General features: G+C 40.9%; 1 protein-coding gene across 2 annotated transcripts in view; it reads left to right on the top strand.

The window, feature by feature from the left end:
* Nucleotides 1–246: 246 nt before the first annotated feature.
* JAK2 (Janus kinase 2) overlaps nucleotides 247–18,651 on the top strand; it is a 117,197-nt gene continuing 98,792 nt past the window's right edge. For both annotated transcript variants that reach the window (XM_040242647.1, XM_040242722.1), the window contains exons 1-2: nucleotides 247–760; nucleotides 1,118–1,197. The gene's annotated coding sequence lies outside the window, so the exon portion shown is untranslated. The remainder of the gene's footprint in view (nucleotides 761–1,117; nucleotides 1,198–18,651) is intronic.

Raw genomic sequence — 18,651 nt, 5'->3', positions numbered from 1 at the left:
CCACGGCGGGCGGCGGCCACGCACACGCCCATCTGCGGAGGGCCCGGCCCAGCTCAAGCTCCCCGCCCGCTCACGCCCAGGGCCCACCGCGGGAATCTCCGCGCACGCCAGTTTGTTTCCCGAGAAGCCCAGGTTGTGTGTAGCCAGTCGTCGGCCGCCCCCGGCGCGCGTCGGTGAAAGCGCAGCCTGGGTGGAGCGGCGCACGCGCAGTCCGGGGGTGCGCGCCAGGCGCCGACCCCGCACCGAGGCGGTCTCTGCAGTGAGCCAGACGCCAGACCGGAGGCCAACTGGGAGGCTGAGTCGGACGTAAATAGGACGTCCCAGCCAGTGTCGCCCGCGGCGCTGAGAAGACGGTGTGACTCCGGAGAGGGTGGAGACGACGACTGTGACGGGCTTCCCGGTTGCCCAAAGTGGGAGTGGTGTGGGTTGCAGGAAGGAGAGAGGAAGAGGAGCAGGAGCGGGCCGCAGCGGCCGACGCTAACGGCCTTCCTGAGCGCTGACAGGCTGGGCCCGCGTCCTGCTCGCTCCACAGTGCGCGCCGCCGCCTCGGGCCCTCGGCCCCTGGGTCCGGACTTGGTGGCAGAGCGTCGGCGCGGAGGGCTCCTATTGCAGCGCAGGGAAAGGCCAGATCTTCGCCGCCGAGGGATGTGAGTGAGGGCCGAACCCGCACGGGAGGGCCCGCGAGGTCTCAGCCTGGCGGACACTCGGACCTTTGCCTGTTCCAGGGGCTTCGCAGAGTGTGGCCAGCCGGAGGCACCGGGTAAGAGCAGTCCCCTCGGGCTTGGGGGCGCGTCCTCGTCGCCACATCCGTGCGGCGGGTGAGTGTTATTGCTGCCTGGGCTCCAGGTGGAGGGCAGCAGTGGTCTCTCTCCTCCTCTCCACCCCGATCTTCCCTTCCCCCCTGCTAGTGTCAGTAAACTCGGCAAGAAAATCCTCCCTTTTAGAAGGAAACCTCGGACGGAGTGTCTTGCTGTTGATATTTGCATCCTTATGTGCCTGATACTACTCCCCTTTACTTATCTCTCTTTAAAATTTTCTAGACATCTGAACAGCCTAGAAAAGAGCATCTATTTCCCCTGGATTTCTGCGGTAGTAACTGCCGCTTTTTTTTTTTTAGGTTTCGGAAGCAGGCAAGGCAACAAGATGTGATCTGTTTCTCTTCTGCAGAAGAGGCCCTTCCAGCCCCTTTCCCCGAAGGTGGGTGAGCGATCCTGACTGCAGTCCTTTTTCTCTGCAGTGAAGACGAGGGTGTCTTGAGGTGTGAGTCCGTGCGTAGGAAGGTTGGAAGCGTGTGTCGACAGGCAGGGCTTATTGTTGCTTACTTCTTTGAAAATGGCAGTGCTGAACTTTGAATGTTGCCCTGGGAGGGTAATTTTGGGCTTTATTGTTCTTTAAGAAACAATATTTGTTATTTGTTTCTCTGCTGATTGTACATTGTTTTTCTTTGCAGAGAAAAACGTCATCCAATACCCTTTCTCCTCAAGCAACCAAAGATTCTTAATCTTTGAGGGAGGAACATTTTCAAGTAATAAGAGATACTTATTGAGAGGACACGTTAGCTGCTCTTGCTGGGGTTTCTGCTACCGCATAGAATGCTTCCTGGACAGTTTTATCTGCTTAAGTTTACTTTGTCGGTTGAATTTACCCATTTTGCTTTCCGGTGGTTATTAATCTGTCCGGAGGAACTCCTTTTTCTCTGAATGAAAGGACAGAGGCAGCTGAGTATGTCATAGGGGGAGGAGAAATGTGGAGGAGGAAACTGCAAGTGGGAATAAGTGATGACGATTGGTTTTGGTTTCATAATAGGTTTGTTGGGCTACTGCAGGTATTCTACTGTAACACCCAACAGATATTAAGTTGAATAATCAACCTTTTTCCTCCCTTTCCCTCCCCCCTTTACCACTTTGGGTATGAGAATCCCTTGCTCCTGTGTGCGCATATCTTTTAATATGTAAAACATATCTGCAAACTGGATGTGTCCAGCATTTGCCTTAACATGTGTTTACCTGTACAGGAAAACTACAGTACTTGCTAACTAGATAAGCATACAATGCTTGTTTCTTTCTCTGAGTGTCCTACGTTTGGAGTATTTAGCATGTTTTAGGAACCCGTTAAAGAAGAGTTTGCTTCATTTGCTGGTTTTTCCTAGTGATTTGAGACAGGTGTCTCAGGTATAGGAAGGGAACATGGTTTTCTTCTCTACTTCAAGTAGCTGTTGCTGAAAGATGAGATGCTTTTTAGACCAAATAGGGAAGGACCTTGACTTTGGGGTCAGATTGGGTTTGAATTCTGGTGTTCCTCCCTTTTAATAGTGTTATTTAAAATCTCTTTGAGCCTCACTTTCTTATAAGATTGTTGTGGAGATTGAATAAAGTTATGCATGCAAAGTAGTACATTGCTTGGCTACTGTGAAAGTCATGGCTATTCTCTTGACTGGGTAGGCAAAGAAAGGATGTTAGAGAAGGGCAGGATGACTGCATAAGGTGATCTGCCAGTGACCAGTGTTTCTTCCTTTTTAGTCTAAGGAGAAAAAGGACTTTTATATCTTGAACTGGTTAAGGGGTCTTAGAGCCTTTTTATGGGAAGGTTTGACCCATATCCTCTCTCCTCACCCCCCTGCCCCCCTGCATTTGTGCTGCCTCTACCTACTGTTGTGCTGCCCTCTTGCGGTTAACCACGCTAATAAGAATTTTCTTTTGCTCGCTCCCATTTTTTTTTTTTCTTTTCTTTTTAGGCCCCTTCCTTTGCTCCCAGTTACTCAAACTGGGTGCTGGGGTGCCCCCGGGTGCCATTGAACTCAGGTTTGAACTGATAATTTGAGGTAGTTCACAGTTTCAACATTAGACTGACACATTCCTTTCTACAATGTCATGTTTTCGCAAAGCTGTATTTTTAAAGGTTGATCTGATAAAAAGCAACTACTGTATGAAACAGAATACTGGAATGTGATGTTGTCAAATTTGATTCCAAGTTTGAGAATTTGTACAGTGCCCAACAAACACTAAATTATAAGGACATTAATACTTACGTGGTTTGAAACCACCCCCACTTAAGTATTTCTTTTGGTCTGGGGGTGCTATGAAAAAATTACTAAGTCTAAGGATTCCCTAAATGGAGAAAGTTTGGAAGCCGTAGCCTTAGGTTTTGGTTGGCTTTCTGATAAAAAAAAAAATTTAATGGAAAAACTGCATTTTTAAATGTTGGTCACTAATTGATTCCCTTCCCCACCAAAGTTATTGGTACAATTATTGATACAAAGTTAGTACCAGCTGATCACGGCTTCCTATGTTTACTCTCTTATTTAATATCTTTATAGCTACTATCTAGTTCCTTTATTTTACACTGATCCTATTGCTTGTCATTCTGATTACTTTCTGGCTTTTCCAGTACTGGTTTTCTATTAGTATTTTTGACCATCTCCTTAAACTTAACTTTGCCCCAAATGAAAATCATCTTTTTATACCCCTTTGTAATTTCCTTCTCTCTGTTGGCCATACAGGCTTTAAATTAGACATACTCTTTAAACTGCCTCTTTCGTTTATCTTACATACTAATCCATTCACCATGTCCTATTCATATTTCTTTTGTCATCCATACCTTTGCTTCTCCCACTTTTACTACCTAAATCCCAGGACTCATCGTCAGCCTAGAATATTGGAAGTCATATCAACCCCTTTGAATCCAGCATCTCTTCCTTCTATAAATACCACTCTGATACTCCTTTTTGTGGCACTCTCTTGCTCCCAAATCCTCAGTGGCCTCCTACATTCCACCTATTAAGTTGAACTTCTTTTTCCTGGCTTTAAAAATATTCTGTCATCAGTCCCTGCCCTGTTTATTGAGTTTTGTCTAAGGACCTTCGGCAAGCATCCTCTGCTCTTGTATTGCAACTGTGTCTCATACTTCCTAATAACAGGTAAGCTTATTCTGTTTTTTAACTTTCACACGTTTTCCGTCCTTCTTCCAGTAAGTCCGTTCTACACCCTACTGCACGAGTCACTAGGTGTGGAATAACTGAGCAGAGCCTCAGTCTCCTCATCTGAAAACAGAATTTTACTTTTTCTGTAAGCTTGTAGTGAGAATTAAGAGAGTTGATACATGAAAAGCCCTCAGGAATAGGGCCTGGCACATTAAGGACTTGCAGACATAAAGTAAACTCCTTTAACAATAAACTATTGTCATGATTATATAATGCTCTGAATATAATAAGCTATTATTACAACAATTTATTACCACTACTACTAAGTTAAAAGTTCCACTTCATTCATGAAACTGTTTCTCACTAATTATTGTTTTTTTCCTCTCTTACAGTTCTATAGTTCTTTTAGTCTTAGCATATCATCACATAGTTTAATTATATATCATATTTTGGTTGTTTGATAATTATTTCTCTGTTAGCCACATCTTTTCAAGTTGATTGTGTATGCATTGAGAAACAGGATTTAGATTAAACCCACACACATACAAACCCACAATGCTGAGTACATGGGGAACATTCAAGAAATGCTGTGTATTAAAAAGGAATTTTAGGCCATTACCAGACAAATATTTATTCATATCTACAACGTAAAGGTACTTTGCCATATATCCAAAAGAGATGCAGAAAAATGTAAAGCAGGTTCTTTTCCTTGAGGACTTGTAATGTAATAGGGGAGATAGGCAAATAATAAAAGTTATAAATCTCTGATACCATATAAAGTTGAAGTGAGCAGACAAAGATCCAGAGAAGAGGTAGAATCAAAACTGGGCGGAATTTGATTTTACAGAAGAGGAAGGAACTTGTATAGGAAGTAAAGGCAAAGTAAGCAGGACAGGATCAGAGAACAGTACATAACAAGTTGACTGAAGTGAAGGTTTCTGTGGGAGAGTACTAAGAAACCAGGTGAAAATGTTTGGGATTAGATGGATAGATGTCTTTAAGTGCAGGGTTAGAATAATGTACTTTGATTCATAGGTAATAGGCAAGCTTTAAAGGTTTCACAATGAGAAAGAACTTGCTTTAAAAAAGTATTTTAAGAAAATTGCAGTGGCACCAGAGCTGGGTAGAGTATGAGTTGGAAAGAGAAGTCATAGACCTAGGAAAATCACCTAGGCCTGAGGTAATGAGGATTTGAATTTAGTAAAAATAAGACTGGACAGATGTCACACAAGACTTCGTTCTGGACTGGATAAGAAAGAAAGATGTAGTGGGGGGAAGGAGAGGAGTAATCAGAAATGACTGAAGTTTTGATCCGCAGTGACAAGAAATTAGAGTGTTGAAACTCTTAAGATATACGAGAACATGTGCATTAGGAAACCTAGAAAGGTTTAAAAATATGGCAAAAGTTACTCATTTAGTTGGTGACAAAAAAAAGAACAAGGGTTTAATTAATGACTGTACTGACAGAAATAGGTATGAAATATTAGCTAGTTGAAGGGGTACAGACATCTGGGCTTGTAGTTTGGATTTGTTGAGTTTGAGGTGACAGTGAGATAAGCAAGTTCCCTTGTAGCTCAGTCGGTAAAGAGTTTGCCTGCAGTGCAGGAGACCCGGGTTTGATCCCTGGGTTGGGAAGATCCCCTGGAGAAGGAAATGGCAACCCACTCCAGTATCCTTGCCTGGAAAATCTCATGGACAGAGGAACCTGGTGGATTGCAGTCCATGGGGTCACAAAGAGTAGGGCACTACTGAGCGACTAACACACACACAACATATCACCAGACTGTGGGACAATGTGAATAGAACTTAGTAAAGAAATTTAAGGCTGAAATTGTTGTGCTTAGAGAGAAAGGCAGGGGATCTGAGGTTGAGCCTTGGGAAGTGTGCATAATTGGAGAGTGAGTGAAAGAAGAGGAATTGGCGAAGGCAACAAGGACAGCAGTTAATATGAGAGGCAAGTGAGGGGGAAGGCTGAGAAGGTGGGAGTGGCTATCAAGGTGATCATGGTTGATCACTGCCAAAAAGTGAGAAGAATCAGAATTGAAAAAGGTCTTATAAATGTTTACTGGTGTTTTTCCTAATATAAAACCTAGAAAAGCAGAAGAAAGAAGAAAATTGCTTATGGTTTTCCCATCCATAATTAACCACTGCTATTATTTTGTTCTCTCTAGTATAACAACCTTTGAGTTTGATTTTGGTTGATTGTCGGAGACTTTTTTTCAAAGCTTTCCATCCCTGGGACTAATGATGAGAATTTTAGACATAATAAAGACCAGAAGGTATTTTTTGAAAGAGCGTTTGTCATTTATTTGTGTCCTCTCATATCGTACTACATAGGCGCCCATATTATGGGCATTAGCCCTGCATTTGTATTATTTGAATGAGTGGACATTAAGTGGTTAGCATTAAGATATTTAGTGGTCTGTCAGGGTAGACAAATGACTGTTGATGCAGTTGTATTGGTAAGATCTGAATAAAATGATAAGGGTATTAATTGCTAAAAGGAAAGAGAAATTCTTATAGATAACTTAGAATACTGAAGGTAGCAAATTTTAGGAGTACTCGGATTAAGAGAATTGGAAAGGGTAAAAGGAAGTGTTATCTGTTTTTGAAACCTGTATGATGTAGCTACCCTGGAGGTGACTGAGATAGAGATAGTCCGTGGGCTGTTTGTTTTGCTTGAATGCATATTTTTATCTTCCCAAGAACATTCTTCTGCCTTCTTTGTTGATATCAGTCCTCGAGAATAGAGCATTCATTATTGATTACTAAATTATTTTAGTTTAATAAATTCTGATTATGAAATATAATTCCACTAGGTAATATTTTTATAATATAAAAGGTAGTATAATGTGAGAAAATATACTGTTTTGGAAATCGAGATGAAAGACTGAGTGCTGTTAATATGGTGTGTGACTTTGAGCAAATCACATAATCAGTGAGTCTTGTTTTCTTCACTTAGAAAATGAGGGAGTTTTTAAAAAATTTAAGTTTAAGAGATAAATGGCTTAAATGTTTGTAACAGAAAAACAGCAGCCCTTTGCCTCTACCCACTTCTCTCCCCATCTCTCGTTCATGTTTGTCAGGAAACCACTTACAAATCTTACAAGAGTGTCTTCTGGTACTTACCTCTATTTCCTAAATAACACAATCTGCCATCAGGAGACCCTCTCCTCCAGTTCTGCATCTGCGTCTATACTCTGCCCTTTCCCCCACTTTACAATGTATGTGCTGTTCAGTGTCCCAAGTAAGACTTCATCTGTTTGGGTAGAAGAACCCATCCCCTTTTACCTTCAAGGACTTTACCATTGTGTTTCTTTCTCTTTTTCTTGCATTCTCCATTTTTTCATCTACTGGATCATTTCCATTAGTATGTATTTTTGTTGCTATTGCTATGACAAACCCATCTGAAAACTTAGTGAAATAAAATAGCTGCTTTATTAGACTCAGATGTTTTGAGTCAGTACTTAAGATCAGGCACATCAGGGATGGCTTGTTACTACCCTTCAGTGTCTAGGACATCAGTTGGGAAGAGCTGCTGGCAGGGGTAATGTGAAGGCAGAGGACTAGAATCATCTGGAGGTATCTTCACTCACATGACTGCAAGTTGACACTGGCTGTTTGACTTGAGATCTCACCTCAGGCTCTTCACTGGAGCACGTATCAATACATGTGGCTTGGACTTCCCTTAAAACATCAGGGACTCAGGATACTTGGCTCTCTTACATGATGAGTCAGGGTTTAAAAGTGAGTGTTTCAGTGAACATGGCGAAGGTAGGGTGAAGAATAGATTCTGTTAATCATGTTACTGAACTAGATTCATTTGCCTGATGTGTAGCAAGACACATGCTGAGATGGTAAGTTTGCAGCAGAGAAAATGTTTACTCACAGGGCACAGCTAAGTGAGAAAACTGGAGAACAAATCTCAAATTTGTCTCCCTAAAGGTGAAGGTTTTGAGATATTTAAGGAATAAAGGAGCAGGGTGGTTTGAGGCATGGGGAAGGGTGATTGGATGCAGGAAAAAGGTATATTGATTGAAGTTCTCCAAGGATCTGAACTACATGCTTCTTCATGGGGTGCATGTTCTGAAATTGGTGGCATTAGCATGATCTGAGGGTCGAGTTTTTGGCCTTCTGACATAAAAAGGTGATCCATTGGATACTCAGGTAGGCCTAGTTGAATAAGATTGGTGGTCTCAGCTGGTTTGAGCTGGTCAAGATCTAGCTCTGAGTTCCTGAAAAACAACTTAAGCAACCAAATTATTATAGTGATTCATATATCAAAGGTGTTATCTATGAGAAAGCTATTGGGAGTTTAGACATATTGTTTGGCTAGTGACTGTTAGCTATATGGAATCTTAAAAAAATTTACTTAGTTATTTTTGACTGTGCTGGATCTTTGTTGCTTTATGCGGGCTTTCTCTAGTTTCATTGAGTGGGCTACTCTCCAGCTGCAGTGTACGGACTTCTCATTGCAGTGGCTTCTTTTGTTGCAGAGCATGGGCTCTGCTGCACATAGAGTTCAGTAATTGTGGAATGTGGGCTCAGTAGTTGCAGCTTATGGGCTCTGGAGCATGTGCTCAGTAGCTGTGATGCACAGGCTTAGCTGCCCCACCGCATGTGGAATTTTCCCGAACGAGGGGTCGAACCGGTGTCCCTTACACAGAAAGGTGGATTCTTAACCACTGGACCACCAGGGAAGTCCTCGAGTTTATTTTTGTGTATGGTATTATGATGTGTTCTAATTTCATCATTTTACATGTAGCTGTTCAGTTTTCCCAGACCACTTATTGAAGAAACTGTCTTCTCCATTGTGTATTCTTGCCTCCTTTGTCATAGATTAGGTGACAGTAAGTGTGTGTCACCTGGTAGATATTTTGTCAGTGTCCCTTTTATGCTGTGAACTGCATATATTCCTGGAGAAGGAAATGGCAACCCACTCCAGTACTCTTGCCTGGAAAATCCCCTGGACAGAGGGGCCTGGCAGGCTACAGTCCATGGGGTCACAAACAGTTGGACACAACTGAGTGACTAAACCACTGCGTATGTTATTAAGGATAAGTCAGTGGACATCATCTTTAATATCATGGTATTCTCTTGACTAAGTATACTAAGGATCCAGATGTAAAGACAGGTATAACGTGGCAGTGAAATAAAGGCATATACTCATTGCAGAGATTGTTTCTTAGGAACAGTTACAATAACTTTAAAGTAATTTTTAGATTTTGTTATGCCTTTTAAGAGTTTCCTTTAAAAAACAATTTTTTTTCAAGCATGCTTCATTGTGGTCAGTTTTTATAAATGTTCCATACGTGCTCAAAAAATATATTTTAAGTGGAAAGTTGTAATATATTTGTCATTTTCTAGTGGATTGTTTGTCTTTTATCAGTTTATGGAGCTCTTTGTGTATTAGAGATATTCTTTGATAAACAAATTGGAAATATTTCCCTCAGTCTGTTTGTCTTTTGATTTTGTTTATGGTCCCCTTTCTCTAGAGAAATTGAAAATTTAATATAATGAATCTTTTTCTTTATTGTGGAGGTAGAAAAATGACTAAAGTGTCATTAATGAATATAAAGGGGCTTGTTATGGAATATAGTAGGGAGAAGTGGAGATTATGGGGAACTGCCTGTCCTGCCTAAGGCATTGAAATTGAAATGAGAATAAGAAAACTGCTTTATTAGTCAAGGAAAATAGGGACTCAGACACTCAATTTGTGTGACTTTTGTTAAATGGATTTTGAGTTTTCCATTTTGTGTAAGAAAAGTTTTTCCATTCCAGGTAAAAGTCCTCTCAAAGATTCTTCCAGTATTTTTATTGTTTTGTTTTTTACATTAAAAATTAAATTCATATGTAATTTATTATTTATTTTTGGTTGCACTGGATTTCCATTGCTATGCGTGGACTTTCTCTCGTTCCAGTGAACAGGGAAATCCCATGGACAGAGAAGCCTGGCAGGTTATTGTCACAGGGTCACAAAGAGTTGGACACAACTTAGTTACTAGACAACAACAATATATTTGTAGCATATTTTCTCCAGTTGTACTGTCAGTTATGCCAGTGCTTTTTATAAAAACTAAATATCCTTTTCTATTGCATAGCAATGTCATCAGATTACACTATATACTTAGATTTATTTCTGGATGCTCTTTTGGTTCACTGATCTGTCTAGCATATACCAGTACTATTTTGGCTAGAGTTATTTTATATATTCTTTTCCATTATGGTTTATTGCACTGTATTCAGTATAATTCCCTGTGCTATACATTAGGACTTTGTTTTTTAATCCATTCTAAATGTAATATTTTACATCTACCATCCCCAAACTCTTAGTCCATCACTCTCTCTTCACTCCTGCCTGTTGGCAACCACACATCTGTTCTCTGTATCTGTTAGTCTGTTTGTTAGTTGGTTCACTTGAGCCATATTTTAGATTCAACATGTGATACCATATGCTATTGATATTTGTCTTTCTCTTTCTGGCTTACTTCACTTAGCACGATAATCTCTAGTTTTATCCGTGTTAATGCAAATGGCATTATTTAGTTCTTTTTATGGCTGAGTAGTATTCCACTGAATATACGTACTGCATCTTCTTCATCCATTCATCCTTTGATGGACAACCTAAATGGTTGTTTCCATGTTTTGGCTGTTGTGAACAGTGCTGCTGTGAATATATGGGTGCATGTACTTTTAAAAAATAAATATGGAACATTTAATCATTTTTTAAATTATTTAGTTATTTTTGACTGTTCTGGGTCTTTGTTGTGGTGTGCAGGCTTTCTCTAGTTGCAGCGAGCAGTGGCTACTCTCTAGTTGTGGTGCACAAGCTTCTCGTTGCAGTGGCTTCTCTCGTTGTGGAACATGGACTGTGAAGTGCTCAGGCTTCAGGAGTTGTGGCTTGTAGGCCCTAGAGAGAGGGCTTGGTAATTGTGGCATATAGGCTTAGTTGCTCCATAGCATTTGGGATCCTCCTGGACTAGGAATTGAAGCAGGGTCCCCTGCTTTGCTAGGCAGACTTGTGACCATTGGACCACCATAGAGGCCTCTGCATTTATTTTTTTGAATTATAGTTTTGTCCGGGTATAATGCCAGGAGTGGAATTGCTGGGTTATATGATCATACTGTTTTTAGTTTGCTGAGGAACTCTCATACTGGTTTTCATCGTGGCTGTGCCAGCTTACTTTCCCACCAACAGTGTAGGAGGATTCCCTTTTCTCCAGCTCCTCTCCAGCATTTGTTATTTGTAGATTTTTAATGATGGCCATTCTGACTGGTGTGATGTGGTACCTCATGGTAGTTTTGATTTGCATTTCTGTAATAATTAGTGATGTTGAGCATCTTTTCATGTGCCTACTGGCCATCTGTGGGACATACACATCTTTATATGATGGGATTCTTGTTACTGTTAAGATACTGTTACTGTTAAGATACTGTTCTTCGTCATTAATCCAGAGAGAGGGTTATTTTATACTATTACAGCATTTATAAGTGTATTTCAAATAAAGAGTCTATAAATGCACAAGTAAAGAAATATCAGTAAATAGCCAGTGAATTTTTGTGTACCATCTTGGTTTAATGTATCAACTTCACAGGCTTCCCTGGTGACTCAGTGGTAGAGAACCCACCTGCCAATGCAGGAGACATGGGTTTGATCCCTGGTCCTGGAAGCTCTCCTGGAGAAGAGAATGGCAATCCACTTGAGTTTTCTTGCCTGGGAAATCCCATGGACAGAGAAGCCTGGCAGGCTACCATCAGTGAGTTCCCAAAAGAATCAGGCGGCTGATTGACAGCATCAATTTCACAGAGGATCTTTTTCTCTAGCAAACACTTGCAAGTTTTGGATAATGTAAGTATAGAGCAGTTCCCCTCCCTCAACCAAATTACTTTGGTTTTAAAGCATTAAAACCCTTTCTGTTTACAAAATTTAGCCTGAGGCTTTAGACTAAATGTGCCACTACATGTGGAGATCCTTACTCTTGATCAGTGATGCTTTTAAGGAAAAATCTTGATTAAAAGGGGAAAATGTGAAATAAAAAAACTTCAGCTAAAATTGGGACAGGGCTGTATGGGAAACTCTCAGGCCCTACCATGCATATACCCAGGTAAACTGAAAATTGTATGCTTCCGTTATTGACACGAAGGGAGTTTCCCAGGTGGTGCAGTTGGTAAAGAATCCACCTCCTAAGTGAAGGAGATGCAAGAGACATGGGCTTGATTCCTGGGTTGGGAAGATCCTCTGGAGAAGGAAATGACAACTCACTCCAGTATTCTTGCCTGGAAAATTCCACGGACAGAGAAGCTTTGCAAGCTGTAGCCCATGAGGTCACAAAGAGCTGGACATGACTAAGCACGCACACATGCTATTATTTATACCATTATAACTCCAAAGACGTAACCTATTTTAATGTAACCAATGACCTTAAGCTAGCTTTCATTTACCAAAATTTAATCCTGTTGAATAGATCATGTGAACTTCAAAAGCATTTTGGGTTATGTTCTATGATATTTCTTTAATTAAGTGGTTATTTGTTTTTAAACAAATTAAATAGAACTCTTTTACAAACAAATTTTAACAATACCATCTGAAGGTAGAAGAGAAAACAAAACCCTCATGTCTACAACACCTATATATACACATGAACACTCAGATAGATGCAAACAGGAACTGTTTGATTTAAAATTTTAGCCATATGCTGATACAAACCCAGAAGAATAATAGATTCAAAATGTATTTGTGTCCTGTAAGGGTCTTTTTAGAGCTGTTTTTGGAGTCAGTTTATTTTTTAGAAGCTTCTGCATGCCAATCAAAAAATGCTTTTTATTGTCTCACAAGAGGTTTGGAATCCTCTCTTTAGGTGGACTTATTTAAAACAAATGTTTCCCCTTTGAATGGGAAGGGTCACCTAACAAAAGGGAACAGAAAGCAAGTTTTCTCCTAGGTTTAGAGTGTATGTCTGTTACCAGAAATCTAGGGCAGTTGTTATTTAACACTTTTCTTCTAAATATTTATCTGCTCAAGTTAACTTTGAAACAGTAATTAGGATTATAGCATTTGAATCTTCAGAGGGTCCAATTTTAAAGGGGTAGGTTTTTGCAGAGGAAGAAAGAGGCATGGAGGTGGGGCCTGAGCACAGAATGGCTGCTGGGATGTAGTCTGAGACAAATGGGTGATCAGGGAAGACACACGATGGCTCCTGAGACAAAGAAGTTGGGGGAGGGTGAGGCGCAGGAAGCTTCAGAAGCCATTTTGTTCTTTTCTAGTTTTTTGTTGTTGTTGTTTCATCCAATTTAGAAATGTTATCTTACAAAGTGGAAATTTTAGAGTTTTGTGTACATTTGAATTTGTTTTGTTTAATTATAGAACTGTAGTCCTCCACTTTAATCTTAAGCAAAACAAGTTTGGGGAGATTGAAAATTCCCCAAAGAGCCCATTGTAATTCTGATTACTTGTAGTTTGTTCAGGTCATTTAGTTAAAAGTGCACATGCTGGGGTCCATGGTTTTTAAACATGAAACTGTCCAGAGTCCTGAAAGGTGGGCTCTGCTTAGAACATTTAGACGACCAGAATCTGCCCCCCTCCAAAACCTCTTACTACTACACACTGTAGAAAGCAACTGATTACTCTCCAAAGTCAGAGCCTCAAACCTGAAAGGACCAAGCCTTTCCAGATACTGAGTTAAGTCAGAAAGCTCAAAATGCAAAAAGAGCAGAGCTTGGAACCTGAGAGGACACTTACTTAGCAAACTTTGATGCGTGAAACGGGGCTCTCAAAGCCGATGCACTGGGACAACCCAGAGGGATTGGATGGGGAAGGAGGTGGAATGGGGGGTTTGGGACAGGGGGACGCATGGACACCAGTGGCTGATTCATGTCAATGTATGACAAAAACCATCACAGTATTGTAAAGTAGTTAGCCTCCAATTAAATTAAATTAATTAAAAAAAAATAAAAACTGGCAGTAGCTCATGGAAGTGATGAGCACAAGGGGCTTGGTGTTGGTACCTTGCTTGATTTCGGAATTCATTGTCTCAGCGTTCACCTGCTTTGGGTCCCACTTCTGACACCGAAAATGTCAGCTTTAATTATACAATTGCCATTTACTTTACCAGCAAAGTTGGTTTATTTGGAAAGAGCCAAAGGAATTGCAGTTTTTGAAATGCAAGCTATGGTGAACCATGCGCAAATTTAGATAACAAAGAAGGGGAGCTTACTTTTATAAGGAAAAAGGGGAACTTTTTGGAGAGACTCTGTTAACCAAAGAGTCTATTGGCAGGAGCTGGGAATTCAGAGTAGGGCAGATTCTCATTGGTGGGCATCTGTAGTGTGATTTGCTGAGCTGTCATGGAGCAGAGAGAAGTTTTCTTCTTCCCGCTGGTTAGTAAAGTAGAGGCACCTTCCTGTTAGAAATGTAGGTATGTCTTTTCCTGCTTGGAGCAATGGATGATGCATGGTAGCGCCTGAGAGCGCCCTCTACAGGCTGTCCCTACTCCAAATTTAGCTGAGATTTCTTTAGTTAATTATACACTTGATGTAGTCTTTGCCCTTTCATGGATCACAGCCTTGTCCTGGCAAAGGGGTTTGCTTACCTCAGTGAAGCTATGAGCCATGCCACACAGAGCCGCCCAAGGTGGGCAGGTCATAGTGAAGAGCTCTGACAAAACATGTCCCTCCTCCCACTGGAGGAGGGAACAGCAAACCACTCCAGTATTCTTGCTGTGAGAACCTTGTGAACAGTGTGAAAAGGCAAAAGAAGACACGACACCGGAAAATGAGCCTCCCAGGTCGGATGGTGTCCAGTATGCTACTGGACAAGAGTGGAGGGCAATTACTGATAGCTACAAAAAAAAAAAAAGTGAAAGAGGAGAGTGAAAAGGTTGCCTTAAAGCTCAACATTAGAAACCTAAGATCATGGCATCCGGTCCCATCACTTCATGGCAAATAGATGGGGAAGCAGTGGAAACAGTGTCAGACTTTATTTTTGAGGGCTCCAAAATCACTGCAGATGGTGATTGCAGCCATGAAATTAAAAGACGCTTACTCCTTGGAAGAAAAGTTATGACCAACCTAGATAACATACATTACTTTGCCAACAAAGGTCCATCTAGTCAAGTCTATGGTTTTTCCAGTGGTCATGTATGGATGTGAGAGTTGGACTGTGAAGAAAGCTGAGCGCCAAAGAATTGATGATTTTGAACTGTGGTGTTTGAGAAGACTCTTGAGAGTCCCTTGGACTACAAGGAGATCCAACCAGTCCACCCTAAAGGAGATCCGTCCTGGGTGTTCATTGGAAGGACTGATGTTGAAGCTGAAATTCCAATACTTTGGCCACCTCATGTGAAGAGTTGACTCATTGGAAAAGACTCTGATGCTGGGAGGGATTGGGAGCAGGAGGAAAAGGGGATGACAGAGGATGAGATGGCTGGATGGCATCACCAACTCAATGGACGTGAGTCTGAGTGAACTCCGGGAGTTGGTGATGGACAGGGAGGCCTGGCGTGCTGTGATTCATGGGGTCGCAAAGAGTCCGACACGACTGAGCGACTGAACTGAACTGACAAAAATAATGAAGTGACTGGGCCAAAGCAGAAATGACAGTCAGTTGTGGATGTGTCTGGTGGTGAGAGTAAAATGCAATGCTATAAAGAACAATATTACATAGGACCTGGAAACTTAGGTCCATGAATCAAGGTAAATTAGATGTGATCAAGCAGGAGATGGCAAGAGTGAACATTACCCTCTTAGGAACCAGTGAACTAAAATGGATGGGAATGGGTGAATTTAACTCAGCTAGCCATTATGTCTACTACTGTGGGCCAGAATTCCGTAGAAGAAATGGAGTATCCCTCATAGTGAACAAAGGAGTCCGAAATGCAGTATTTGGATGCAGTCTTAAAAATGACAGAATGATCTTGGTTCATTTTCAAGGCAAACCGTTCAACATTACAGTAATCCTTGTCTGTGTTCTAAGCATCAATGCCAAAAAAGCTGAAGTTGAACAGTTCTGTGAAGACCTACAACACCTTCTAGAACTAACATAAAAAAAGATGTCCTTTTCATCATAGGGGACTGGAATGCAAAAGTCAAGAAATACCTGGAGTAACAGGCAAGGTTGGCCTAGAAGTACACAGTGAAGCAGGGCAAAGGCTAACAGAGTTTTGCCAAGAGAATGCACTGGTCAAAGCAAATGCCCTCTTCCAACAACACAAGAGAAGACTACACGTGGACTTTCCAAATGGTCAATACTGAAATCCAATTGATTATATTCTTTCTAACTAAAGATGAAGAACCACTATACATTCAGCAAAAACAAGACCTGGAGCTGACTATGGCTCAGATCTTGAGTTCCTTACTGTAAAATTCAGGCTTAAATTGAAGAAAGTAGGAAAAACCACTAAGCCATTCAGGTATGACCTAAGTCAAATCCCTTATGGTTATACAGTAGAGGTGATGAACAGATTCAAGGGATTAGACCTGGTAGGCAGAGTATCTTATAGACAAGGTTCGTAACATTGTACAGGAGGCAGTGACCAAAACCATCCCAAAGAAAAAGAAATGCAAGAAGACAAAGTGGTTGTCTGAGGAGGCCTTACAGATAACCTGAGGAAGGAAGAGAAATGAAAGGCACGGGTGAAAGGGAAAGAAAACCCAACTGAATGAAGAGTTCCAGAGAACAGCAAGGAGAGATAAGAAAGCCTTCTTAAGTGAACAGTGCAAAAAAGTAGAGGATAACAATAGAATGGGAGAGACTAGAGATCTCTTCAAGAAAACTGGAGCTATCATAGGACTATTTCATGCAAGTTTGGTCACTATAAAGGACAGAAATGGTAAGGACCTAATGAAGCAGAAGAGATTAAGAAGACATGGCAAGAATACATAGAACAGCTGTACAAAAAGATCATTATGGCCTGGATAACCACGATGGTGTGGCCACTCACCTAGAGCCAGACATCCTGGAGTGTGAGGTCAAGTGGGCCTTAGGTAACATTACTGCAAACAAAGCTAGTGGAGATGACGGAATTCCAGCTGAGCTATTTAAAATCCTAAAAGATGGTGCTGTTAAAGTGTCAGCAGATTTGGAAAACTCAGCAGTGGCCACAGGACTGGAAAAGGTCAGTTTCCTTCCAGTCCCAGTGAAAGGCAATGCCAAAGAATGCTCACACTACTGTACAGTTGTGGTCATTTTACATGCTAGTAAGGTTATGCTTGAAATCCTTCAAGCTAGGCTTCAGCAGTATGTGAACTGAGAACTCCCAGATGTACAAGCTGGGTTTAGAAAAGACAGACAAACAAATGATCAAATGCCAGCATTTGTTGGATCATGGAGAAAGCCAGAGAAATCAGAAAAACAACTACTTTTGCTCCATTGACTACACTTAAGCCTTTGACTGTGGATCACAACAAACTCTGAAAAATTCTTAAAGAGATGGAAATACAAGACCCCTGTATCTGTCTCCTGAGAAATCTGTCTGTGGGTCAAAAGCAACATTTAGAACTGGACATGAAACAACTGATAGGTTCATAATTGGAAAAGGACTATGACAAGGCTGTATATTGTCACGTTGCTTATACTTCTGTGTATGTTATGTGAAATGTCAGGCTGGATGTGTCACAAGCTGGAATCAATATTGCTAGGAGAAATATCAACAATTCCAGATATGCAGATAATTCCAATTTAATGGCAGAAAGTGAAGAGGAACTAAAGAGCCTCTTGATGGGAGTGAAAGAGCAGAGTGAAAAAGCTGGCTTAAAACTCAACATTCAAAAAACTAAGATCATGGCATCCAGTCCCATAACTTCACAGCAAATAGAAGGGCAAAAAGTGACAGATTTTATTTTCTTAGATTCCAGAATCACCACAGATGGTGACTGCAGCCATGAAATTAAAAGTCACTCTTTGGAAAGGAAGCTATGACAAACTTATTAAAAAGCAGAGACATTATTTTTCTGACAAAGGCTTGTATAGTCGAAGCTATGGTTTTTCCAGTAGTCATGTATGGATGTGAGAGTTGGACCATAAAGAAGGCTGAGCGCCAAAGAATTGATGCTTTCAAATTGCTGGAGAAGAGCTCTTGAGAGTCCCTTGGACAACAAGGAGATCAGTCCATCATAAGGGAAAACAACCATGATTAATCATTGGAATGACTCATCCTGAAGCTCCAATACTTTGGCCACCTAATGCAAAAAGAGGATTTATTGAAAAGACCCTGATGTTAGGAAAGATTGAAGGCAGTTGAAGAAGGAGATGGCAGAGGATGAGATGGTTAGATAGCATCACAGACTCTGTACAGAATCTAAGCAAACTCTGGGGCCTGGCATGCTTTAGTTCATGAGGTTGCAAAGAGTCGGATGTGACTTAGCAACAACAAATGTCTTTTTTGGCTAAAAGAATTTCAGTGTTTTTATTCAACTCTTTTTTTTAGCTGGCTGCATACACCTTCTGTTGTTCAGTTTACCGTGATAGAAGAGCAGTGGCTTTTCAGACACATTGGGTCGTTCCGCAGTAAGAAAGACACTGTATGTCATGGCCCAACACAGCTACACACACAAAACTATGTAAGTAACTGTAGTAAAAATTTAATAAACTGAAACACATTTCCTATTTTAAGTAGAAATCTTGCATGTACTCTATTTTATAGTTTGTGAAACTAGTTTTTTCTATTTATATATAGATAATAAATATTTATTTACCTATTTACAAAGTATAAAGCTGTAGATTTATATTATCCATT

Source organism: Oryx dammah, unplaced genomic scaffold (genome assembly GCF_014754425.2).
Source record: "Oryx dammah isolate SB20612 unplaced genomic scaffold, SCBI_Odam_1.1 HiC_scaffold_1, whole genome shotgun sequence".
In the NCBI taxonomy this organism is placed as follows: Eukaryota; Metazoa; Chordata; class Mammalia; order Artiodactyla; family Bovidae; genus Oryx; species Oryx dammah.
Note: the sequence above shows the minus strand (reverse complement) of the source record. Positions and strands in the feature narration are given on the sequence as shown.